At 42.0% G+C, this 26,352-nt stretch overlaps 1 protein-coding gene and 1 long non-coding RNA gene across 4 annotated transcripts in view; both read left to right on the top strand.

Annotated features, from left to right (window-relative positions):
• Nucleotides 1–26,352, top strand: part of LOC309615431 (phospholipid-transporting ATPase IB) — a 537,980-nt gene that overhangs the window by 192,020 nt on the left and 319,608 nt on the right. The gene's annotated exons all lie outside the window — the stretch shown is intronic.
• Nucleotides 1,511–24,906, top strand: LOC309615481. Its single transcript, XR_014236868.1, has 2 exons — nucleotides 1,511–12,134; nucleotides 12,441–24,906. It is a non-coding gene; the product is annotated as an uncharacterized lncRNA (long non-coding RNA).

Here is a 26,352-nt window from a genome sequence, read left to right on the forward strand (position 1 = left end):
GGAGAAAAAAAGGAAGAAAGAAAGAGAAAAATAAAATAAAATAAAGTTATTTAAAAAATAGAATAGTTATTCAATAAAAAATTTTAAAAATTATTAGAATAAAAAAATTTTTTAAGTAATTTAAAAAAAGAAGGAAGAGAGCAACCAAAGCAGAAAACAAATCCACCAATGATAAGAAGCGCTAAAAACTATACTAAAAAACCCCCCAAAAAACGGACAGACAGAACCCTAGGACAAATGGTAAAAGCAAAGCTATACAGACAAAATCTCACACAGAAGCCTACACATACACACTCACAAAAAGAGAAAAAGGGAAAAAATATATATATCTTTGCTCCCAAAGTCCCCCGCCTCAATTTGGGATGATTCGTTGTCTATTCAGGCATTCCACAGATGAAGGCACATCAAGTTGTTTGTGGAGATTTAATCCGCTGCTTCTGAGGCTGCTGGGAGAGATTTCCCTTTCTCTTCTTTGTTCGCACAGCTCCCGGGTTCAGCTTTGGATTTGGACCCGCCTCTGCGTGTAGGTCGCCTGAGGGCGTCTGTTCCCCACCCAGACAGGACGGGGTTAAAGGAGCAGCTGCTTCGGGGGCTCTGGCTCACTCAGGCGGGGGGAGGGAGCGGTACGGAGGAGGCGGGGCGAGCCTGCGGCGTCAGAGGCGTCGTGACGTTGCAGCAGCCTGAGGCGCAGCGTGCGTTCTCCCGGGAAAGTTGTCCCCGGATCACGGGAGCCTGGCTGTGGCGGGCTGCACGGGCTCCCGGGAGGGGCGGTGTGGAGAGTGACCTGTGCTCGCACACAGGCTTCTTGGTGGCGGCAGCAGCAGCCTTAGCGTCTCATGCCCGTCTCTGGGGTCCGCGCTGATCGCCGCGGCTCGCGCCCGCCTCTGGAGCTCGTTTAGGCGGCGCTCTGAATCCCCTCTCCTCGCGCACCAGGAAACAAAGAGGCAAGAAAAAGTCTCTTGCCTCTTCGGCAGCTGCAGACTTTTCCCGGGCTCCCTCCCGGGTAGCTGTGGTGCGCTAACCCCTTCAGGCTGTGTTCACGCCGCCAACCCCAGTCCTCTCCCTGCGATCCGAGCGCAGCCCGAGCCTCAGCTCCCAGCCCCGCCCGCCCCGGCGGCTGAGCAGACAAGCCTCTCGGGCTGGTGAGCGCTGCTCGGTGCCGAGCCTCTGTGCGGGAATCTCTCCGCTTTGCCCTCCGCACCCCTGTGGCTGCGCTCTCCTCCGTGGCTCCGAAGCTTCCCCCTCCGCCACCCACAATCTCTGCCCGCGAAGGGGCTTCCTAGTGTGTGGACACCTTTCCTGCTTCACAGCTCCCTCCCACTGGTGCAGGTCCCATCCCTATTCTTTTGTCTCTCTTTTTCCTTTTTCCTTTTGCCCCACCCAGGTACGTGGGGGGTTTCTTGACTTCTGGGAGGTCTGAGGTCTTCTGCCAGCGTTCAGTGGGTGTTCTATAGGAGCAGTTCCACATGTAGATGTGTTTCTAATTTATTTGTGGGGAGGAAGGTGATTTCCACATCTCACTCCTCTGCCATCTTGAAAATCTCTCTGCACTCACATTCTTAAGTATTTTCTAAAAATGACTGTACAAGTCATACAGGAAGTCTCAGTGACATTTTAGAGAATTGGTTACCATTCACCTCATGTCCTGTGAATCCAAGGCCCCAAACCAACAAATCAGTGATTAAAATTGGTCATTATAAAAATTTGTACCGTTGGAAAATTTTAAAACTACACTTGTAATTCAGGACTCAAAGAGGAAATCACGCTGGAAATTAGAAAATACTTAGAACTGAATGATTGAAAAATACTTTGCATCCAAACTCATTAGATTTAAATTTCCTGGAGAGGGAACTTTGGAGCATCACTGCTTAGCCTATAAAAGAGGAAATGCTTAAAATTAGTAAAAGCTGTTCATCCAGTTGAAGATGTTAGCAAAAGAGCAAAGATAAGATCAACAAAACTGAAAGCGGATTCTTCAAGAAGACAAATGAGATTAACACACGCAAAGCTGGTCAAGAAAAAAATTAAGAGTGAGAAAAGAGAAATAACTGCAGCTAGAGAGAGCAGTGATTAGAATAATATGAAGAGCTCTATGTAAATAAATTTGAGGCTTAGATGAAATGGGTAATTACCTACGAAATATATAAAACTTTAGACTTGAGGAAATAGGAAACCTGAATAACCTTACATCCGTTAAAGAAATAGTATCACTACTTCTGATTTTTCCTCCAAAGAGAACACTAGACGCCCTTGCGATGTTCATACTCTAATTTTGTCAAGAATTAAAAGAGCAGATAGTTGCAATTTTATACAAAGTCTTCCATAAAGTACAAAAAACAGTCAGTCCTTTTCAGTGTAGTTTGATGTTTAAAGTAACCTTCCAATCAAAAGCAATAGGGGCAGAATGATAAAAGTTGCTGGTCAATCTCAGCTGTGAAGTGAGAGGTAACATTCTTTGATAAAAGACTGGCAAACCAAATCCAATAATACATATATAAAAAAAAATCAGACATATGATGTAGTTGCATTTAATTCCAGGAATGTAAGCGTGTGTTTTCTTTAGAAAAATGTGTTATTAATATACTGTACCTCATGAACAGATAAAAGAAAAAGTACAACCATCTAATTGAATGCAGAAAAAATTTAGTAATCATTTATCTTTAACCAACAGTAGCAACAAACTTTAAATCCTAGAGTAGGCGTGGAGTTTTGTAACCGAATAAGGTGATTCTACCTAAATTCTATGTCAAACATCATTCATGGTCAAGTGATAGACCCATTGCTTATAAAGTAGAGAGATGGGCACCTTACCACCAGTAGTCTCTTTTATTGCTAGATGTCCCTGTTATTACTAGATGTCTTGTTTTTGCTATATGTCCTGGGTTGCAAGATGGTTTTTTAAAAGAAACAAAACGTTACAATTGAAGCTTCATTATTTCTCCTTTATCCACTGTTTGGAATGTTTGGGTACCTTTGCCATCCATGTGTGTGTATCCGTAAGCTATGTAGAAACTGGTTTTGGATCTTTTATTTTTTATGTAAATGAGATCATATTTTATGTATCTTTGTGCAGTTTGCTGTCTTCCCCCATGTTTTTGACATTTATTCATGATGATCAATCTAATTCTAGCTCTTTGCTGTACGGCATTTAAAACTTGGTGGTAGACATTTCAGATTGTTTTCCACTTTTGTATTGTGACGAGTGCTGCGGAGGACGTTGTATGTGCATGTTCCCTGAGCCTAGAAACAGAAATCCAGCTGCCCAGTGTGCACACCTTCAGTACTGCCAGGTAATGCCTCATTTCTCTCTCGAGTGGTTCCACCAATCTCACTTTCTCCAGGAGTGCGTACATGTTTCCATGGCTTCGGATGTTCCATCCGTAATACAACGGGCAGAAAAGGATGTCGGTTTCCTCTGCTATCTTTGCTGAAGGGTGGCGGTCACCTCTTAATGGGACTTATTGATACTGCTTCCTTGCTGTCGGGAAGAGTTTGCAGCGTGTTCCTCTGACCTGATTTATCACAAGTTCTTCTGGGACCTGTGTGACAAACTATATTATCAATATGTGAAACATTATTCTCTTCTTAAGGATGGTGGACTCAGTATGCCCTCCATACCTTTTTGGTGGTCTTTTTTTTTTTTTCTTTGTGGTTAAATGGTTTCTGAAGCAACCCTTTTTTCCCCCGATGCATGAGTATGAATCCTTTCCTTGTTTCCATTCTTCAGTGACCACTTAATGAAATCTAAGTTTTAAGAGCAGTATTTGATGTACAGCTTATCTTGTCAAATTCTCCAAGTCTCTAAATAGTTACCTATTTGGGGATCTAGAGAGAAAGTGATACTTCTAGGAAGCACCCACTTCTGGAACATTTATTTTCTGTTTCTGAGTCATGACTTTTAGGAATCACCCTTTGTTCCTTTGAAAAAAAATAAAATTAGCAAAATCTGATAGGTTGAATTAGGTCATAGGGGACAAATTGTCGTGGCCGACTGACACACATGGCTCCTATTGAAGAGGTAATAATAGTAACCCTTTGACACGTGTGGCAGCTGCTGCCAGAGTCTCCAGCCAGGATCTGGGCTTAGACGGTGGTGCACGGGTAATATTTAAGCAGTAACCTCGAGATTAAATATGTCATTGGCAATGATTTTGTAGAATAAAGCTGAAGTCTGCTGTATCTTGAGAAGGAAATTATTGCAGACATATAAATAGCTTACTGTACAGTTTAATTATAGTGTTAGTGGGAGACAAGGCTCAACTGATACATCTCCACAAGGAGATTCACCTAGGACTGAAAATCCTGCATTTGTACGGAAATAACAAAAGCTATAATGCCAAATGGGATGTAAAAACAGTTTCGTTTCCTTGAAGTTAATTTTTTTTTGACTGTAATTATATGGAGAGTTATTATTTCGTGACCATACAGTTTCTTTATCATTGTCTAATAGATTAATTTGAAGGTCTTTTCCTCGTTGTTTATATGGCATTTGCAGTGTTTAGATATTAGGTTTTAGATTTAGAGGTTGATTATTTTTGTATCTTTTTTTTTTTTCTGGCTGTGCCGTGTGACTTATAGAATCTTCATTCCCCGACCAGGGATGGAACCTGGGCCACGGCAGTGACAGCACCGAGTCCTAAGCACTGGACCACCAGGGAATTCCCTTTGTATTTTAATTTATTTAAATTTTGGGATTTTCTGTTCCATTGAATCTGAGTTATAACCACTTTTCTATATTTCAGTTCTTTCCATTGAGAATTGACAGTAGGAAATGATTGGAAGAGTTTGGTAGAATAAAACTAAAAACTGGTTTATCTGACAAAAACTCTTAAGTTAGGTGCTGACCTGATTCTTACTTGGTGTTACCTCGACTTTGTTGTTCATTATGGTTTTCTTTATGAATTTCTAATTTTTGTTAGAATTCCATCATGCAGTTTACTGAATTACTTTATATTTCCCCATGGTTTTTCTTCATTACTGCAGATTTGGAAAAATCAGAGTGGTCGGGTGAGAATATTTTAAGAAACACCCTTGCTCCTTCACTCTTCCCTCCCATGAGCTTCCCCTCATCAATCTTACTATCTAGACTTAAAATATGCACAATGGATAAGAACTAATAGATAAAGAGAAAGAAAGGAGAGGACTTCTTACTGTTTGGCAAGGTAGCAATTGGTGGTGTGATTCCTATGTGTGTTTAGGATTTGATACGCTAAACCCTTTCTACCCATTTAATCTAACAGCCCCTCTGCCTCATGACACATTGTTTATGTTAGCTAATCTGTGGGTTCCTATGTTTTATATTATGAATTTAAACAATGCAGAAACTGATTATTGGTCTGTAAATTACGTGCAAGTTCCCAGCATGTAAACATGCCATATTCATGAAAGCAGTGTTAGAATTCAGGGCTAGAATTCAGCCTTAGAATTCAGGGTGTAGGAGCTGAAAGGCGATGTGAGCTTGGGTGAATATTTAGGTGTACTTTGAAAGGAGATTCCTTAATGTACTTAAGAATCGAAGCTGTTGATGGCAGAAGTCCCTATGTTTAATTTCACTTAGGTTTCGGATTTTACCGTCTCTCCATACGTGGGTATAACTGGCCTTGCTCTACCACTTCTAGGACTTCAGTAATTTTTTAATGTTCAAGTAGAACAGGCAGGTTGAGAGTGACGTACCGTGGTACCCGGCCCAGCATTGGTTAGCAGCGTATGTTGCATGTGTGTGGGATAACTTTGTGCACAGACCTCCGAGGAGTGAGCAGCTGGGGACTACGGTAGGGCAGCATAGGAGGGGAGGATGTGGGAAAGATACTGGTATAGGTGGTTCTTGTGCCTGGTGGTGGATCTGCTCCAAGACTGCTCGGTGCCATCAGGAAAGCTCTGTCACCTGCAGGAGAGAGTGTGCCAGCCTGGGTGTCAGGACGGGAGGTGGCGTCCATTGGCCCCCACGTGCACGGAATGCTGGCTTCGCCTTCTGTTGTCACCTTGGTGAGTACTTGAAAACCATTTATTAGGAAATTTGTTTGTTTGGAAGCTCTAGAGCAGTAAAGAATTACCTTAATGGGAGTAGAAATTGATTTAAAAAGACCATGTCTCTTTTTAGAAATTATAGGACTTAAGGTTCTCTTGGCAGTTGAAATTTCCTTTCTCAGCAGGACCTCTCTGTGGGGCAGGGGATTTCATGCTGCTGGTGGAAAGGTGATGCCCAGTGGTAGCTAGTAGATACCGTGAGGCTTTTTATGGAACAAAATGCTCCTGGGCTACATCCCACATCTGTTTTTATTAGGTTCTTGGATGATGGGAAGGACCTTGCTTTATCAGGTGCTTAGACCTGAAATAGAATTCCCAATTCTCTAAATGGCAGTAATGTAATTAAAACCTTGAGTTTCTGTTTTCCAGTAGTGGTAGGTAAGGGTACCCTAACCAGCCCTCCTGCTGAAAAATAAGTAAGACTTTTGAATTAAAATATTTTTTTAAATATAGTTTTTTAAAGCATTGAAGAGAAGACAGGTCAGGGATTCTCAGGTAAAACTGGAGGGAGAGAGTGAACCCAGGAGAGGCGAGGGGGCACTTGTCCTGACAGCCTCGGGGCCAGAGTGAGCTGGGGTGAAGCTGGCTTCCTGTGGGCTTGAAACCTGGGTTCTTCTCACCTGTCACATGCAAAGCACTCACAGAACAAGGGCTGAGAAGTTGAAGGTTGAGTTTTATACAGAGCGAAAATGATCTTGGGCAGAAGACCTGAGTTGCACAACAGACTAAAAAGCAAAGAAAACGTTAAATATGTGGTAAGACCTAGATTAATATTGAATGTATTCAGTAATACCTGGGGGATAAAATGTGGATTTCAAATATAATATGACAATAGCCTACACATTGCAAAGGGTGGGAAATAGATGTTAAGTGTTGAAAATCCTCCTATTTGGAAATAGTTTTCAAGCAGAAGTAGCTTTACAGTTGACAGAAATCTTATGACTAAGACCTTTTTACTCCCTTTGTAACAGAGTAATGGAACAAAATGTTCAAAGTAGGCACAGTGAATCCTATTGCTTAATATCTGTCATCAGAGGGGAAAACTGGAAATCAGTGAACCAGTGGTGACATTCATTTTTATTGAAGTATAGTTCATTTGCAAAGTTGTGTGTTTCTGCTGTACAGCAAGGTGATCAGTTATACATATATATTTCTTCGTATTCTTTTTCATTACAGTTTATTACAAGATATTGAATATAATTCCCTGTGCTATCTAGTAGGTCCTTGTTGTTTACTTATTTTATATATAGTAGTATATATATATGTTAATCCCAACCTCCTAATTTATCTCCCCCCCACCCCCATGCTATCCCCTCTGTTAGCCATAAGCTTTCTATGTCTGTGAGTCTGTTTCTGTTTTGTAAATAAGTTCGTTTGTATCATTTTTTTTAGATTCCACATATAAGCGATAGCATATGGTATTTGTCTTTGTCTTCCTTACTTAGTATCAATATGATAATCTCTAGGACCATCCATGTTGCTACAAATGGCACCTTTTTTATGGCCGGGTAATATTCCTTTGTATGTTGTATATCCCACGTCTTCTCTATCCATTCCTCTGTCGATGGACATGTAGGTTGCTTCCATGTCTTGGCCCCACTGGTGACATTTTAATTTTTTTTCAGTAGAATTGTGTGAAACTATAGAGGGAAAAGAGACTTAAACAAATAAAAGAAGCCTCAAGAAATGTATGATCTTTATGATGGGAAGTTCCTTTGAGGGAGGTAAGGTGAGGATTGAACAGTGTCCCCGCAGAAGGATGACTGGTGTTGCTCTCTAGCCTGTGTTCTGTTGCTTCCTTTGCTGTGTTAGAGGGACCAGTCCAAGCATCTTCCCACTAGCCTCAGCATCCCCAGGGAAACCATCTTATCCCCATTATCCTTGAATCTACCCACTTCTCCAGCACACAAGAAGGTACCTTGAGATGTGTCAAGAAACATTTACTTAAAAATCAGGAAAGATGCTCTTAATATAACTTGTGCGTTAGTAAGTCTAAAATCTCCTTATGTGTGTCAGATGTCAGATTTCTCATTCCCTGGGCTGAGTGTTGGTGGAAACATTGGATGACAAATGAACCATTAGATTTGGCCTAGTTTTGATTGCATCTATTCATGTTTCTATTTTTATTTTCTGCAACCTTTTCTGCTACTTGGTGCTTCCTTTGCCATTATCTTGGGTTTTTAGAATAAGTATGTTTAACTCCCTAAAGTATTATCTCAGGCAGATAATGCTTGTAAATGTCGATCTTGGAAATTCTTGAGGGACTTTGCAGAGCTAAGAGATCAGTTCCTTTCTCTTAAGTATAATTTTCTTGGGCTTTATTTCATGCATTTTTATTTTTTACCAAAATGTAATTCACATATATAGTAAATTCACGTAATGCCTTCTTACTCCTGTATTGTAAGACATATGTGCACATGGAGTTTTTATGTTTACAAGTTTTGAGACAATAAAAGAGGAACCCTTCTTCCTCTAAGTAAGAAGTAAGTAAGCTTGTACATTTTGTTTTAAATTGTAATCATGCAGCAAATACGCATTAATTATAAATTCAGTTCAATGGGCAAAATATATTTTCTGTATGCCCTTTCTCTAGAGACTCCGGTTGGTCATTTCTGATTCTGAGTTTGTGTCAAAGTCTATATAATGGCAACGAGTCGATGACTGAAAACAGTTACTCAAATAAAAGACTGAATTGTAGAGGAAAAAACAAAGAAAAAAAACCTTTATAATCTATGTTCTTCCCAATCAGAGGTGTTATTGACAGATTTTCATAGTTTTTTTTTGGTCACACGCAAAATCATTCTACCTTTTTAGAGTGAGGCCATTGTTTTTTCATTCCAGCTAATGTTGATATTTACCAAATCCAGTCTTGATACAGAAGTAGGAAATTGGGGCGGGGGGTGAGGTGGGAGTGCTTATATGACAATGGATTCCCCTCGAGGAACCTGAAGATCTGTTTCTTTTGAAGTTTGGAAAGGGTGGTGTCAAAATTGGAAGTTGTAGAGAACAAGTTTGCACTGAATCTAGAGCAAATGTACCCCAAAGTTTGATGTCTTTAAAACCCACAGCAGGCCTTGAATTTTGACCTGTGGACATGATTCAATCACACCTTGACCCGGTGTTATTTTTATAAATTAAGACATTCAGGGAATTTATATGCCAAGTGGGAGATGTGTAAGTGGAGCTAAGCAGACTTTTGGCAGCTGGCAAGTTTAATTTCTTATGGAGAGAGAAAAAGAAATGGGAATGTTCAGAATGACCTAAGCAGCCTTGTGAGGGGTGACGGTGAGTAGAAGCCAGGAGAAGAAAGGGTATCACAAAAGAGGGGATGTTGATGCAAGAGAAAGACAAATACTGTATGATACCTCTTATATGTGGAATCTAAGATTCAACACAAGTGAACTTATCTACGAAGCAGAAACAGACTCACAGACACAGAGAACAGACTTATGGTTGCCAAGGCGGAGAAGGGTGGGGGAGGAATGGACTCGAAGTTTGGGGTCAGCAGATGCAAACTATTATACATAGAATAGATAAACAACAAGGTCCTACTATATAGCACAGAGAACTATATTCAATATCCTGTGATAAACCATAATGGAAAATAACATGAAAAAGAATGTATATATGTATAACTGAATCACTTTGCCATATAGCAGAAATTAACACAACACTGTAAATCAACTATAGTTCAATAAAATTTTTCAAAAAAGAGTGGGAATGTTGAGGTGTAAAATTATTACATTTGAAACCTAGAAAAGCAATGAATCTTGTCCTGCCCCACTTCTCCCCGCTCCCGTACTTTGGGAAAGAGTGATATAATCTGAAACAAATGTTTATAGGACTTACTGTAGGGTCATTACAGACCTAAGTCATCATGTAAGAGAAAAATGGATTTGCAAAGATTTTCTCATTTAAAAATGAGTGTGTTAAGTCTGTTAGAAATATTCTCAATCAAATATCTTTAATATTTTCTTATAAATTATGAGCAACTGAATTTCAAAGAATATATTCTAAGATGCGCCCCCTACCCACCCCCCCAAATTAAACTTGAATAAAAAAAAAAGCTTTTTTTTAACCGTTTTTTTCAGTATCAACTCAGAAGTGATGAAAGGGTTTTTTTTTTCCTTAATTTTTTTTTCCAAGGGAAGATTTGAAGAGGTCAATCGAAAAATCCTATAAATTCGCTAAATATATTTTTTGCTATATAAATAGTTGTTTCTCTAATTAGTTTCATTTTTTGATTGTGTCATTATGATCAATTTCTCTTTCTTTGCTTTGAATTTATCACCTTCATGGACTTGGGACACTGGAGGCTTTTTCCTTGATGGAAACAAAACTGTTCTAACTTTTCACATGTTGTAGAAAGCTTCCCAAAAGATGGTCCAAATCCATCTTGCCTTGCTTATTCCCTACAATTCTGAGTTGGCTTATTGAACAAACCCTCCCCATTATATTCTTAGTATCCAGCATGCTGCCTTATGTTATGATGGGTACTCAGTATACTGAAAGAATGAACTTCTCACTTTGTTCCTGATTTTCGCTCCTAAAACACTCGCCCTAATCCTGCTCACGTGAATCATCATTTCTTCCTGACTTATCTTGATTCCTCATCCTCGAGTCTCTCAAACTAGATTTGGATTTCCATGTCTCATTTTAGGGAGTTTATTCTGCCCTATATTGATCATTCAGTGGAGGGCTAGCCTTTATTCCCCTTAGGGCTATAAGCTTGTATGTTAAGACATTATTTCTTAATGTTAGAGATCTTTAAAATATTTTGCATGTAGCTGGTGCTTAAGACACTTACTGAATCGGAATCCCTAAGAAGCATATTTTCTGAAGGGAAACTGTTTTGCTTTTTCTTTTCTGTTTCTTTTCCACTTGACTAGTTGGCATATCCCTCAGTTTTTTTGCCTTTGCTGGTCTGTACAAGCCCCTGATATATGCCTTTTACAGCTTGGGAAGAGACTGTAAGTTAAGTCAAGGGGCCAAAGTTCCTATTATCACCTATTTATACCTGTGGTTTATGAGTACGGAAGTGAAAATGGAGAGGAATTTGGAGGAAATTAAATTATAGAAACTGCCTCGGGTTGATTGAGTTATAACCTTAACACTCTAATTTTTTGTAACTGTAGACAAGTCCTTTACCTTTAAAAGTGTCATCTCAGTTTAATTTACATTTTGCTAAGTTGTTAGGAGACCCAGTGAACTTTGACAAATACTTGATGTTAGTCTTTGTGTGTACTTTTAATGGCACCTGTATTGGAAAGTATTGCCTGAAGGTTGAACAATCCACTTCCCAAGCACAAATTACAGTATTTCCCCAAATTATAAGTACGAAGGGCACTTGAGTTATGTATGCAATTATGTGTTGATCACGTTGATGATTTGCTATGAGTTGGGTCAGTACAAGTTGTATGAATTACACTTGCCCAGGGGTGGTCCTGTCTACGTGAGCTGCTTTTCAGAAAAATAGTCAATTTACCCAAATAAAGTGATTAGTACAATTTTCCTGGTGACCGCCCCTCTTAAGTTTTCACTTCTCTTTCAGCTCCTGTAAGTTTAACAACTGTCTGATTTTAAAAGAGGTCCCTTCCATGTGCACTAGTGTGTTGCTTGTGGCATACTTGAATTGGCCAAGATCTAGAAGGTTTTTGCATTTGAACTGTCTCTAAATCCTCAAGAAGGTTATGTTTTACTTTAATGGTATAAAGAAAACTTCACAGCAACAGCGGATTGTGCATGATCAGTTATATGTAGTCACATTTGGGGTAGAAAGAACTTTTAGTAGGAAGGGCGGGCGATGAGAAGATAGACATTTAGTGATGGAAAGAAAAGAGATTGGTGTGGATCCAGACACGCACTTGCTTCAGCTGCAGAGAATCAGACACTGTTCCTTAGGGGGGCACCCGAGCCGGGGTCCAGTCATCAAGAGACAAAGTGTTCATAATGAAGAGAGAACCTTTTTCTTTTTCTTTTTTTTCCATTAAAAAAAATAATTACTTTATTGAAGTGTAGTTGATTTACAAGGTTGTGTTAATTTTTGCTGTATAGCAAAGTGATTGAATTAAACATATATATTCTTTTTCATATTCTTTTCCATTATGGTTTATCACAGGATATTTTTTTTAAAAGTATTTATTTATTTATTTATGGCTGTGTTGGGTCTTCGTTTCTGTGCGAGGGCTTTCTCTAGTTGTGGCAAGCGGGGGCCACTCTTCATCGCGGTGCGCGGGCCTCTCACTGTCGCGGCCTCTCTTGTTGCAGAGCACAGGCTCCAGACGCGCAGGCTCAGTAGTTGTGGCTCACGGGCCCAGCTGCTCCGCGGCATGTGGGATCTTCCCAGACCAGGGCTCGAACCCGTGTCCCCTGCATTGGCAGGCAGATTCTCAACCACTGCGCCACCAGGGAAGCCCTATCACAGGATATTGAATATAGTTCCCGGTGCTATGCAGGAGGACCTTGTTGTTTATCCATCCTGTATATAATAGTTTGCATCTGCTAATCCCAACCTCCCACTCCTTCCCTCCCCCACCACCTCCCCCTTGGCAACAAGAAGTCTGTTCTCTGTGTCTGTGAGCCTGTTTCTGTTTCATAGGTAAGTTCATTTGTATTTTATTTTATTATTTTTAAAAATTTATTTATTGTTTTTATTTTTGGCTGTGTTGGGTCTTCGTTGCTGTGCGCAGGCTTTCTCTAGTTGCGGCGAGCGGGGGCTACTCTTCGTTGCAGTGCGTGGACTTCTCATTGTCGTGGCTTCTCTTGTTGCAGAGCATGGGCTCTAGGCACGCGGGCTTCAGTAGTTGTGGCACATGGGCTCAGTAGTTGCGGCTTGTGGGCTCTAGAGCGCAGGCTCAGTAGTTGTGGCGCATGGGTTTAGTTGCTCCGCGGCATGTGGGATCTTCCCGGGCCAGGGCTCGAACCCGTGTCCCCTGTATTGGCAGGCAGATTCTTAACCATTGTGCCACCAGGGAAGCCCAGTGTCATATTTTCGATTCAACATGTAAGTGATATCATATGGTATTTGTCTTTCTCTGTCTGACTTACTTCACTTAGTATGATAAGCTCTGGGTCCATCCATGTTGCTGCAGAGGGCATTATGTCATTCTTTTTTATGGCTGAGTAATATTCCATTGTATATATGTACCACATCTTTATCCATTCATCTGTTGATGGACATTTAGGTTGTTTCCGTGTCTTGGCTATTGTAAATAGTGCTGCTGTGAACATACGGGTGCATGTATCTTTTTGAATTATAGTTTTGTCTGGATATATGCCCAGGAGTGGGATTGCTGGATCATATGGTGACTCTATTTTTAGTTTTTTAAGGAACCTCCATACTGTTTTCCATAGTGGCTGCACTAATTTACATTCCCACCGACTGCATAGGAGAGTTCTCTTTGAGAGAAACTTTTTATCAGATCCCTCAAATGCAGTCCCTGAAAACATTGTTTAATAAAAAGGGTATAGAAATTCAGTAGGGCAAATGTGACTTAAAATAACGTGGCTCTTTACACCCAAAGTTTCCTGCATGGTGTGAAGTTAATTGTCTGAAATTACACGTGCTGCTGTAGTGATTGAACTCTAGCTGCTAATTGAGCCATCAGGTTTTAAAATACACAGACCTCAGCAATTCAGAGATGCTTAAATTACACCTTCTTGTGGGAACCACCATCCATGGGTTTGAGCAGTGGGGAGGCGGGTCTTGGGGAAGCTGGCTGGTGGGTGTCTCATTACAGCTTTGCTGCCCCAGAGCTTGTGTGGGTTGGTGCTCCTTCCCAAGAAGGGAGATTTGAGCCTTCATTCAATCGCATGTTTGGAAAAGCCGAGGTCTCTTTAATCACTGGACTCTTACTTTGAATTTTGGGTTGATCTCCAAGAAAGTGGAAATTAAATGACTTATGAACCAAAGAGCACGCATTGGTACATAACTCAGTTCTTTTTATTTAACTCTCCCAGCAGCTCTGTCTCCATCTCACACATGGATGTATCAGGCTCAGAAGTGACTTATCGATGGTCACACAACTAAGTAGAATTGCTGACACTGGCTCTCCTGGTTCCAGTTTGTTTTTTTTTTTTTAAAAACTGTATCTTAGCTATTCTGAGGTTTCAGATGTCTTATAGTCAAAATCGAATCTACAGTGGTTTTGATTTTCCAATCCAAGCTCAAGGGATGAAGATTGGATGCTCATTAAAAGAGGTTGAATTCTTTGGTTGAATAAATTTATTGAGCACCTACTAGGTGCTGGGTGCAATTTTAGGCAACAGGGAATAAGAGGTTTATAAAGGACATAGAAGGTGCCTTAAGGCACCAGAAGCAGGTCACGTGGGGCCCTTGTAGGACACAGAAGGAGGCAGGAGTATCCTAGACATTCTAGAACTTGAATTCTAGAAAATACGGTGTGATTAACATAAAGGATCAAAGCAAAGTTGTGTGACATTCTCTTAATGAGAATGAATGGCTCCTGGGCTAGTGGGCCTTTACTGTAATGTGACTGAAGGAATTAACATTAAGGAAAAAAGAAAAAAGCAAAGAGAAAAAAGTTGGTATAAAAGGAAGGACGATACGGGTCCTTAGAGGCCGATAGCATGGGTGTTTGAATCAAGCAAAGGGAGGTGCCCAGGAGGGTCCAGCCATGCTTTGTGGAGGTCCTTCACAGACCTAGCCACACCGTCTGACGCCGTTAAATGTTTAAATTATAGGAGGGAGTTCCCTTGTATCCTGAATCCAAGTTCACCAAGCAGTCTTCTAATAGACAACCTTGGATAATTTGGTCAGCCCAGGCCGTATGCTCGGCTCATTTGACAGGTAGAACTGTACTGTCAGGTAATACACTTGCACCTTGACTCCTAGAACTTCGTGAGCTTTGATGGCATCACCAGCCCTGGTCGCGTCTGAATCCAACAGGACGGAGTGTGCGTCAGGGCGCTGAAGGCTGGAGTGGCCTGGCCAGAGGAGAGGACACACTTCCCCCTGCCATCTCCATCCCAGTCAATTGGGTCACATTGCATCTAGGGAAAAAAACATTTTTTTTTCAATTTTTGTACCAAGAAAAGACACTTGATGTAACCTATGCCTTCGTGATAGCATTTTTACTAGTCTTAATTGAAAAAAATTTAACCTCTGTTCTTTTTGATTATGTAATTAGCTATTCTAAAAAATAAGTTTGAGTCAAATGATGTCTGGACTTGAAGGCCACCACAGTGTATAGCCATGTGTTCCTGCCGTGAGGACTTTCTTGGGGCCCAGGGACAGTCTCTGCAGCTGGCCAGGTCAACCCTGTCCTCAAGACGACCATGGGCTAGTGAGAGCGACAGACCAGTCAGGATAAATATGACAGAAGAGGTACAGGATGGTGAGTCACAAGCCCCAGCAAGATCACTTGCAGGAGAGAGTGTCATACCCAAGATCAAATGAGGGATCAGGGTGTTTCTGATGTAATATTTACACTAAGATGTGGGAGAAGAGGTAGTGTTGAGGGTTGAATCATGTCTCCCAATAAAAGCCCTAACCCCCGGTCCCTCAGAGTGTGACCTTATTTGGACATGGGGCCTTGGCAGCAGTAATCAGAAGGGCCCTAATCCGGTATGACTGTGTCCTCATGAAAATGGGAAATTTGGACCCGGACACCCCAGAGAGAAAGCAGTGTGAAGACACAGCGAGAAGATGGGCATGTGTAAGCCGGGGAGCCCTGAGGCCAGCCCAAGCGTGAGGAGGGCTTAGAACAGACCCTCCTTCACAGCCGCTGGAGGAACCAACCCTGCCGACACCTTGACCTTGGACTTCTAGCCTCCAGACATGTGAGACGATAATTTGAGTTGTGTAAGCTGCCCAATGTGTGGCACTTTGTTACAGCAGCTGGAGCAGACTGATACAGGTAGTGTTGCCCAACTGGAATTAGGAAGGGAAGAAAGGGTATTCAGACAATAGGAGTCAGGGTGAACAAAGGCAGGGAGAAGTGAAAACAGTGCAGCATATTTGCCAGCGTGGACTACAGAGATAGAGCCTGGTAGTGGTGGCTGGGGGTAGAGAGACACTTTTTTTCCTTGGGAAATGGTCACCACGGTAAGTCCAGTCAACATCCATCACCTGACATAGTCACAATGTTTTTTCTTTGTGATGAGAACTTTTAAGATCTACTCTTCTAGCAACTTTCAAATATACATACAGTATTATTAACTATAGTCAGTGTGCTGTACATTCCATCCCCAGGACTTACGTATTTTGTAACTAAAGTTTGTACCTTTAGACCCCCCCTTTACCTGTTTTGCCCACACCTCACTCCCCTCCCCACCTCTGGCTGCCAGTAATTTGTTCTCTGCATCTATGAGGTCTTTTTGTTTAAGATTCCATGTGGTTGCAAATGGCAAGATTTCCTTTTTTATGGATGTATAATATTCATATATATACATATGTATATATCACATTTCCTTTATTCATTTATCCGTCAGTGGACATTTAGGTTGCTTGCATATCTTGGCTATTGTAAATAACACTGCAGTGAACATGGGAGTGCACATATCATTTTGAGATTGTGTTTTTGTTTTCTTCAGATAGGTACCCAGCATGGAATTGTTGGATCATATGGTAGTTCAAGTTTATTTAATTTTTTGAGGAACCTCCATCTTGTCTTAAGTAGTGGCTGCATCAATTTACATTCCCACCAACGGTGCTTGAAGGTTCCCTTTTCTCCCCATCCTCACCAGCACTTGTTATTTGTTGTTCTTTTGATGTTGCCCATTCTAACAGGTGTGAGATGATATCTCATTGTAGTTTGGATTTGCATTTCCCTGATGATTAGTGATGTCGAGCATCTTTTCATGTACCTGATGGCCATCTGTATGTCTTCTTTGGAAAAATGTCTATTTAGGTCATCTACCATTTTTTAATTGGATCGGTTTTTTTGCTGTTGAGTCATATGAGTTCGTTATATATTTTGGATATTAACCCCTTATCAGATATGATTTGCAAATATTTTCTCTCAGTTGGTGTATTACCTTTTCATTTTGTTGATGGTTTCCTTTGCTGTGCAGAAGTTTTTTAGTTTGATGTAGTCCCACTTCTTTTTGCTTTTGTTGCCTTTACTTTTGGTGTCAAATCCAAAAAATCGTCACCAAGACTGATGTCAAGGAGATTACCGCCTGTTTTCTTCTAGGAGTTTTATGGTTTCAGGTCTTACGTGCAAATCTTTGACCCATTTTTCGTTAGTTTTTGTATATGGTATAAGATAGTGGCCCAGTTTCATTCTTTTGCTTGTGGCTGTCCAGTTTTCCCAACACCATTTATTGAAGAGACTGTCATTTCCCCATTGTATATTCTTGGATCTTTTGTCATAAATTAATTGACCATGTATGCATGGTCTTATTTCTGGACTCTATTCTGTTCATTAATCTATGTGTCTATTTTTATGTCAACACTACATTGTTTTGATTACTATAGCTTTGTAATGAAGTTTGAAATCAGCTTTGTTTTCTAGTTTTGTTCTTCATAAGATTGCTTTGGCTATTCAGTGTCTTTTGTGGCTCCATACAAATTTAACGTATTTTCTTCCGTACTTCTGTGAAACATACCATTGGAATTTTGATAGAGATTGCATTGACTCTATAGATCACTTTCAGTATTATGGACATTTTGACAATATAAATTCTTCAAATCCATGAGCATGGAATATCTTACCATTTATTTGTGTCTTCTTCAATTTCTTTCATTATGTCTTACAGTTTTCAGTGTACAGGTATTTCACCTCTGGTTAAATTCATTGCTAGATATCTTATTCTTTTTGATGCAGATGTAAATGGGATTGTTTTCCTAATTTATGTTTTTGATAGTTCTTTATTAATGTATAAAAATGCAACAGATTTTTGTGTATTGATTTGTATCCTTCAATTTTACTGAATTAGTTTATTAGTGCTAGCAGTTTTTTGGTGGAGTCTTTAGGTTTTTCTATATATAATATCACATCATCTGCGAATAGTGGCAGTTTTACTCCTTCCTTTCTGATTTGGATGCCTTTTTTTTTTTCATGCTAAATTATTTTCCTTAATCAGTCATTCAATCTTGTAGTAGTCTTCATAAATTACTTTCTTCTAATCTTCTTTGGGAATATTCTTTCACTTTGAAGTAACAGCTCAAAACATAAACATCTTTACTCTGTTTCATTTGATATTTGAAGAGCTGCCAACTGTTTTGCATTAGGCTGGATGATATGTTTAATATGCTGAAATTCACTATAGCTTTTGGCGAGACTACCTTCTGGTGTGAAGGAGGTGGTATAAACTAGACGGGAGGGCCTATCAGAGTGTCCTCTTGTGTTTGAATCTCTTTTCCCTGGATGGTCACCCACCTCCTTCCCACCCACAGGCTTTCCCTCTGGTTCATCTCTCTGTTTAGGCCACTGTGGCTTCTATTTTCCAGTATAAAACCCCTGACCTCAAAGGAAGAAATGCTGGCTTAACATACAATGTAAATTGGTCTTCTTTCTATGACAACTTCTATACTAATATTTTTATTATTTTGATATTTGAGAGAGAATTTAAGATGTGGGGAAAAAGGGGTAATGTAATGTTGCAGTTCGTGTGGCAGCCAGAGTTTAATTTTATGGCAAAATCAACGACCTTAGAAAGGGTGATGTATTTATAGTACTGAAAGCTTTGTGTTGGCAATTCCTTTCAAAGAAAGCCATTCTTATTATTCTATCATAGACCTGCACACCACCTCATGCTGTTAAAGACAACTTTTTTTTTTTTTTTTCCTTCCCTGAACAAGGAACTGGGAGGGAAAACCATGCCTAGGATTTTTTTGGTGCCTGCCTTCTAATGTTTTATTTCTAAGTGAATTGAGACCATATGGTCACATAAAGCCAAAGCTAGGTGGTTCAGAGGTTTAATTTTGTGGCCTTGAAACGTTTCTAGTTTTGCTCACAATTAGTGGGAAATCACGTGTTCACAGAACAACTTATAACTCACACAGACCCACTGGCGAAAAAGCCCAGTCCCCAGTTATGGTCATGTGTCCAAGAGAAGTGGCAGGTCTCCGTAGAGATGGCCAATCAGAGGACACTAAGCCCTTTCCCTCTTGATCTGACAACGTTTATTTGGTGTGACACTGACTTCCCAGTGTCAGTTTCCTGGCCGATATGCCGCAGCCCTAATCCTCATTTTACACGCACCCGTGTTCATCCCGCATGGATGAAGCTTGGCTCCAGGCTAACAATTTGAAGTGATGGAGCTGTGCTTTGCCCATGCAGCTAGCTGCGTTTATGTCCTCCAGTGGATAGAAAACTCCTCCAGATATGTCCTGGAGGGAATGGCTCTGCAGGAAATCTGCAGGCAGCCCTTACGTTGACACGTGTAAAATATGCTTCTTAGTAATAGACGTTGGTGATAATCAGACAAATGTAGTGATGACTGAGAGCTTGGGCAATCTGATTAGCTGACAAGCAGGATGTTTATGAATACGCTAGACATACCAAAGGCCACTGCATCATTTATTGAGACGTCCTTAGATTTCTACTTCTCATCCTTCATTTTAATTTACAAGAGCAGTGACTGCTCCGGGGACGGACTTGGAGAATTTTCTGGGGCTTAAGTCTTGTTCAGGGGCCTTTGGCTGTGCTGGAGGCCACAGCCTTCATCGTGAGGGGCCTCTCTTGTTGTAACTTACAGCATTTGCATCTTCCGTTTTTTCTTTTTTCTGTTAGACTTATATATTCCTTTGCTTGTCTCGATTTAGGTAACATGTCTGTATAAGTTCTGTTTCTACTGCTTTATTCTTTTTTTAAAATTCACATTTATTGGAGTATAGTTGCTTTACAATGCTGTTAGTTTCTGCTGTACAGCAAAGTGAATCAGTTACATGTATACATATATCCCCTCTTTTTTAGATTTCCTTCCCATTTAGGTCACCGCAGAGCACTGAGTAGAGTTCCCTGTGCTATACTGTAGGTTCCCATTAGTTATATGTTTTATACATAGTAGTGTATATATGTCAATCCCAATCTCCCAGTTCATCCCACCCCTCCTTCCCCCCTTGGTATCCGTAAGTTTATTCTCTACATCTATGTCTCTATTTCTGCAAAAAACAAACTCATCTTGAGTTGTTGACGATGGGTTTTCAGAGACCGAGAGAGCTTAGTGCGATTTCCTTTTCAATTTCTGACCCAGCAAGCGAAATACTTTTCCCAAGTAACTGTTTAATAAGAGAATACTATATATGTGATTTTTTCCATGGGGAGAAACTAGTCTTCAGGACTTACAGTGGCAGTGTCCCATTCTGCAGGGATGGAGACGTTCACTCGAGTTGTCCACTACCATGGCAACCTCTAGTCACATGTGGCCAGTGCGCCTGAGGACCTGAACTTTCTATTTTATTGAATTTACGTATAACTAACCATGTGTGGCTGGTAGCTACCATATAGGACAGTGTAGATTTAGAATATTTTTTAAAGACCTGAGACAGTTCTACCCACTGGTAACTGTAACGTGCTTAGGTCCACTCCATGATATGTTTATATTTTTGATCCTAAGTTGATGTGAGGAAGAGGCTTCTGTATTTGATGTCATCTAAACTTTCTGTTTATGCAATGTCATTTTGTCCAGTGCTGGTTGATGATGATATCGACTCTCAAAGAAAAAACTTGCTGCTTGTATGGGAAAAGAGTAACCTGGTGGGTCCTGCTTCATTCACAAGCTGGAGAGGACCAAGGCTGTGCATGATACTTTCTCAGCTGAGGCCGATTTACCTCATAGTGGCTGTGGAACATTATTACAGTGTTTTTAAAGGGCTTTTAGACAATGCTGCTACCGTCAACATAGGTATCATCTCTCCACTTCTTCCAGCTTTGTGTATTGTTCACAGCTCACCTGGTTTTTGCCCTAAAGCTCCTGTCCTTCACCTCACGCTGTCTTGTACCTGGTTGGCTTCTGCAGGCCGTGGATGAGGTCACAGCACGGGAGTGACTCACTGGGGGTGGGGGGCGAGGGGAGGAACAGGGGGTAGATGGATGGTGGAATCCTGGGCTGTATGGGGGCAGCCCTGTGGAGAGCAGCTTTCATTTAGCAGAGATTCTGAGGAAGAGTGGGCGTCTATGTCTTCCGTGATGAGGGGCCTTCTTTTTTTTTTTTTTTTTCAGTTTTTTTTTTGGCTGTGTTGGGTCTTTGTTGCTGCGCGCGGGCTTTTCTCTAGTCGCAGTGAGTGGGGGCTACTTTTCGTTGCGGTGCGCGGGCTTCTCATTGTAGCGGCTTCCCTTGTTGCGGAGCATAGGCTCTAGGCACGTGGGCTCAGTAGTTGTGGCATGTGGGCTCAGTAGTTGTGGCTCGTGGGCTCTAGAGCGCAGGCTCAGTAGTTGAGGCGCACGGGCTTAGTTGCTCCGCGGCATGTGGGATCTTCCCGGACCAGGGCTCGAACCCGTGTCCCCTGCATTGGCAGGTGGATTCTTAACCACCGCTGTGCCACCAGGGAAGTCCCGAGGGGCCTTCTTGAGTCTCCAGCTCAAGTGGGAAGCTGCTCTTCTCGGGGGAAGTGGGGTCCTCTGCTTACCCTCCAGGTTGTCGTCACTTCCCCAGGGAGGAGGTTTGGAAGACACTCTCAGAGTCGCATGGTTTATCTACTGCTGATGGTGGTGATGCTTTTATGCTTAGGTGATCAGTTGTTTGTAATTCAACCTTTTAAGTGAAAGCGCTGAGTCATGGGGGTATATTTAGTGTCTAAGAATGTTTGACTGATTTCCAAAGTATTGAATGAAGAAGGGGGATCCTGCAGATTGGTTTGCTCAAGGCTCTGCTTATTCCCATTAGCAAAGAAAGGTGAAGTTAGATTCCTCTTGAGCTTGGTGACATCCGTTATAATACCCTTCAGAGATCGAAGTCGATCTGGCCGGGTGTGCTCTTTTTTACAAATAGAGTCAAGATTGAGGTTCGAATGTTCACGCCTGGTAAGTAATGCCCTCTCCTTCAGCGTGGCATGCAGAGAAGTTCATTGCTTCCTGGAGTGTTCATTGTATATTCCACGTTCATTGCTTCTAAGGGAATTCATCCTATAGTGTGATTTCTAAAAATGAAGCGTGGATAAAATCTATCACCAGACTCAGTGGTTTGAGTTACAGCCTTGACTTTTTTTTTTTTCTTCCAGAGAACGGGGTGGGAGGGAGAGGGAGAGAGAGAACAAGAATATGAATCGCATCAGAGCGCGTGAGCGAGATCACCTCTTTGTCTTTTTACAGATCTTAGATGTGGGCATCAAAATTAATTTCCTACTTTGCCCTTTCAGTGACAGCAGTAAGATGACAGTGATGATGATGGTGATGATGTAATAGCCTCTTGATGTCAGTTTGGCTTTGGGAAAGTTCTGCATCCCAGGAATTGAGGTGTGGGGTAAATTGGTTGTAATGTAGCATCAGCTAAATCAAGATCATAGTGAAGAGTACCTTGCAAGTACCTTTTGTTGATGGAAAAAACACTTGAATATTAAAAGCGGTCAAGAAAAAACGAACTTGAATGCTGTCTCTCAAAATCTACAAAACTTCACCAGAAAATGTAAGAGCTGAAAGGATTAACTCAGTCAAGCTCGACACGGACCTGCGCTGTCTCTACTTTTAGCTCCAGATGTTTCAAGAGACGGCGTCTCCAAATGAGCTGTCAGAAAAGCCGTCAGGTTTTCTCTGGGGACCGTCGCTACGGTTGGGAACTGTGCTCCTGATGCAATAGGCATCAAATCAGTTGGACTCATGAATATTAATCATTTCTAAAAAGTAAATACTAAGTCTCTAGCCCTTTAAAATGGCGACATTCTGCTTCGACGACAGTAAGTGCTGTTAGGAGTTGTGTGTTCAGTTTGTCCGCCCTATAAAGTGGTCGTTCAGAAATAAAATTCTAACACATCATAAACTCAAGCTACATCTAACTATAACAAAAATTGAAATTTTAATGAAGTAGTTTTTCTTAAGGCTTTTCAATTATGACTACAACGATCTCTTAAGACTCTCGTAGGAAGTTGGAACTGATGTTTTCTTTCAAATTCTCCCGTACCAAATAGTGGCATATTGAAAATAAGTCTGTGTTTGGTTTGCTTTTGCTGCTGCATCCTGTGGTAGTGCTTTTTGCATTTTGTTTTCAGTGGAAAACACTGGAAAGAAGACCTGTGCCATGCCCTTCTTCCACTTGCCTCCTCTGCACCTATTCAAGTTGACATAGAATTACGGTTTTAACTCGTTGGTCTCTGACCGGCATAGGTCTCCTGGGGAAGTCAGGACTATGAAGACTCACCTCATTGACACTTACCATCATGGTTAGCCATTGGTTTGGAAGCTGTAAACACAAAAAATACAATTACCCAATCATTGATGAGCACTTTTTTTTTTTTTTAAAGAAGCAGCAAAATACGTCCTGAAGTTCCTCTGAGAAGTGTTCCTTCTATTTAAAAAAGTACCAGGAGCAAAACTAGGAAGAAAGTGAATTTGCATTGCTGACAAAACTAGGAAGAAAGTGAATTTGCGTTGCTGTGTGTGTGCTGTTTCTATCTGACTGGTGTTGGTCAACTTTTACTCAACTTTACTACGTGGTAGGGGGGCTTTGCTCTGTGCTGGGGAGACAAACCCACATCACCACGCTCACCAAGTTCAGTTCAAGGGAGGGGGACCCACGTAACATTTTAAAAGTGCAGACTCATAAGCAAGACATACAGAGGGCTGTGGAAATAAGGGGGGATGCGGGACAGAAGTGGGCTAAAATTGGGGAGGGTTAAGCCTGAGAAAATGAATTGGAGAGAAAGCACAGGGGGGAAAATGAGGCGGGAGAAACTCTTCCTTAAAGGAAATTGCCGTCATGTGGGGAGTGTCCTGCTAGGTATTTGTGCTGCAGGCTGTGAGCAGGTGTGCCTTGAGAAACAGTGATTGTGGCTGGGGGGATTTGTGGGTGCCATGTCCCAATTCTCCTGTTGGAGATTCTCTAATCACACGACTGTGCTGAGGTCTCTGAGATGTCCTCCTGCCAAGAAACCTGCTGCAATTGGTTTCATCTAGGGTTTTGCAAACTTACCTGAGCATGGAATCCTTGTAATACTCCGTAGAGTAGCTTGTGTTCTGTGGTTTGGGGAAAGCTATCTGCTGGGGCGTGAGAGGGCCTGCAAAACTGGGCTGAGCCGGGCTGGAGGAAGCCTTGATCAGCCATGCTTGCTCCAATTTTGCATTTTTCCTTTGTGTAGAAATTGTAGTGTCTTCACAACCCCTATCTCAGCCATCCCCAACCTTTTTGGCACCAGGGACCGGTTTCGTGGAAGACAGTTTTTCCACGGATTGGGAAGGGGTTCTGGGGATGGTTCAGGTGGTGATGCGAGCGATGGGGAGAGGCAGATGAAGCTTCGCTTGCTCGCCCCCCCCCACCTCCTGCTGTGCGGCCCGGTTCCTAACAGGCCGTGGACCAAGACCCCTGCCCTATTGGAAACAGTTGCCATTATTACCAGAGGCTCTCTGCCTTGGAGAAGGATAAAAAGAAGTGGCCAGCCTCTTATTCTCAGGGGACTCATGGCTTAGGGGGAAGGCAGAAATGCACGCTATCTTGATACGCAGATAATCGTTTTAAATAGAGCTTTTGCAGAAGGCTCTGAGCAGGGAGCATGTTTCCCAGTGACGCCTTCTGTCCAGATTTGCACGCCTGGAGGGTGGATGGAGGGGACACAGTGGCGCCAGGGTCGTGGAATGATGGAGGTGCAGGGCTGAGACCTTGGGGATTGGCAGGAAAGACGCAGAAGGTGAAACTGATGGGATTGGGGGGAGTGGACTTGGGGGATGGGAAAGGAATATCTTGGGATTCTGAAAGCCTCTATCTTGAGCAAATTAATATTAAATATTCTCCCTGGCCAGAGGCAGGGCTTTTTTTTTTTTTTTTTAAACTCCCTGCTGTGTCTCCAGCTAGACTCCTGCCTGTTACAGGGTAGAGGTCAGATCATATGAATGGACTGATTAAATTTTATAATGTGCAAAGTCCTTCTACAGAATATTATCGATGACAAGACTCATTTCACATGAATGATGTCACAGCGTTTCGATGTGGGTGTGCAGACCCCATGATGCCACCAACCACCAAATTTGTAAATTCTTTCTTCTAGGTATTTCCTATCTGGAGTTGACCCACATATTCATAGTTCTCCAGAAGATACCATCTTCTTACTGTTTTTCTGTAAAAATATATAGTATCAAGAGTCACGAAATAGCCATGACAAACTGTGAGGCATCAGCTGCCATGAACTCAGCACCGACCATGAGGGCTTCTTCCCATCCCGAGGAGCTGGCCTTGAAAAGGAAAGTTAGGGGGAAGGTGGCGACATTTGCTTTCCCCCCTCTGTACCCTGAGGATGAGGCAGGATGGAATGTACTTTAGGAATTGTTCTTGGCCTCAAATCCAACAAAACTGTTTTCAGGGGTGACTAGAAAGCAGTCTGTTTTGCTTACGTGCACTTTCTAGTGAACTGCTTCTAAAGACTGTGGCAGAGTTTTGAAAATAGTCGTCATCATGTGAAGCCACTGCGCTGAATCACTTGTGCAAGATTGAGAATGTGGGGATCCCACCCTCTGTGTGGTTTCCTGGGGTGGCAGACCTTTCTACTGGGAGAGCTCGGTTCTGCCCTTAGTCTCTGCCCCGGGGTTGTAGCTGTAGACGGTCGAATCCCTGTGTCTTGCCTTTGTCCCTGGGGCCCCCTTTTAAGGCTCTTTGCAGGTGACGCCGTGTGGGTAGTTCAATGACATACTTGTCACTGGCATGTGTTTTGATGATGCCGTGAACCTGAGATGTTTTCAACAGATACGTGCTCTGTGGGGGTACCTTTTGGCACCCCACTGTGCTCAAGAGAAGCCTTCAAAATTGGCCCCAGTCCCGGGTTATGTCAATTGCCTGGTTTACAGAGCAGGGGGTCGGGGGGATGCAAATGGGTGGAAGGTATTAACCTCTCAGTGAAACCTGAGTGTTTTATAAGTGGTATCTGGGGGTGGAAGAATCGGAGTGTCTTATATTACATGGTGACGAGACAGTCTGTCACCGTGACAGTGGGCTCGTATCCTTGCTTCCTCAGTGGATGTCCTGACCTCATTCAGAGGATTAGTATTGTTGCCGTCAAACACCATCGGGGGTGCACTGGGGATGCCAGGAGAGAGTGACATTGTGCACTTGTGACATGAAATACTCCCCAATGTGCTGACCCCTCACGGTGGGGAATGAGACACACCTGGGGGTGGGGGACAGCAGCTGTCTGACATCATTAATTGGGCGCAGATCCCTCAGATCCGTAGCGTCCACGTGGTGTTCCCCAAGTTCACAGCCCCAAACAGATCACTG

This window comes from Balaenoptera borealis (genome assembly GCF_965194805.1).
Source record: "Balaenoptera borealis genome assembly, chromosome: 18".
Taxonomy (NCBI): domain Eukaryota; kingdom Metazoa; phylum Chordata; class Mammalia; order Artiodactyla; family Balaenopteridae; genus Balaenoptera; species Balaenoptera borealis.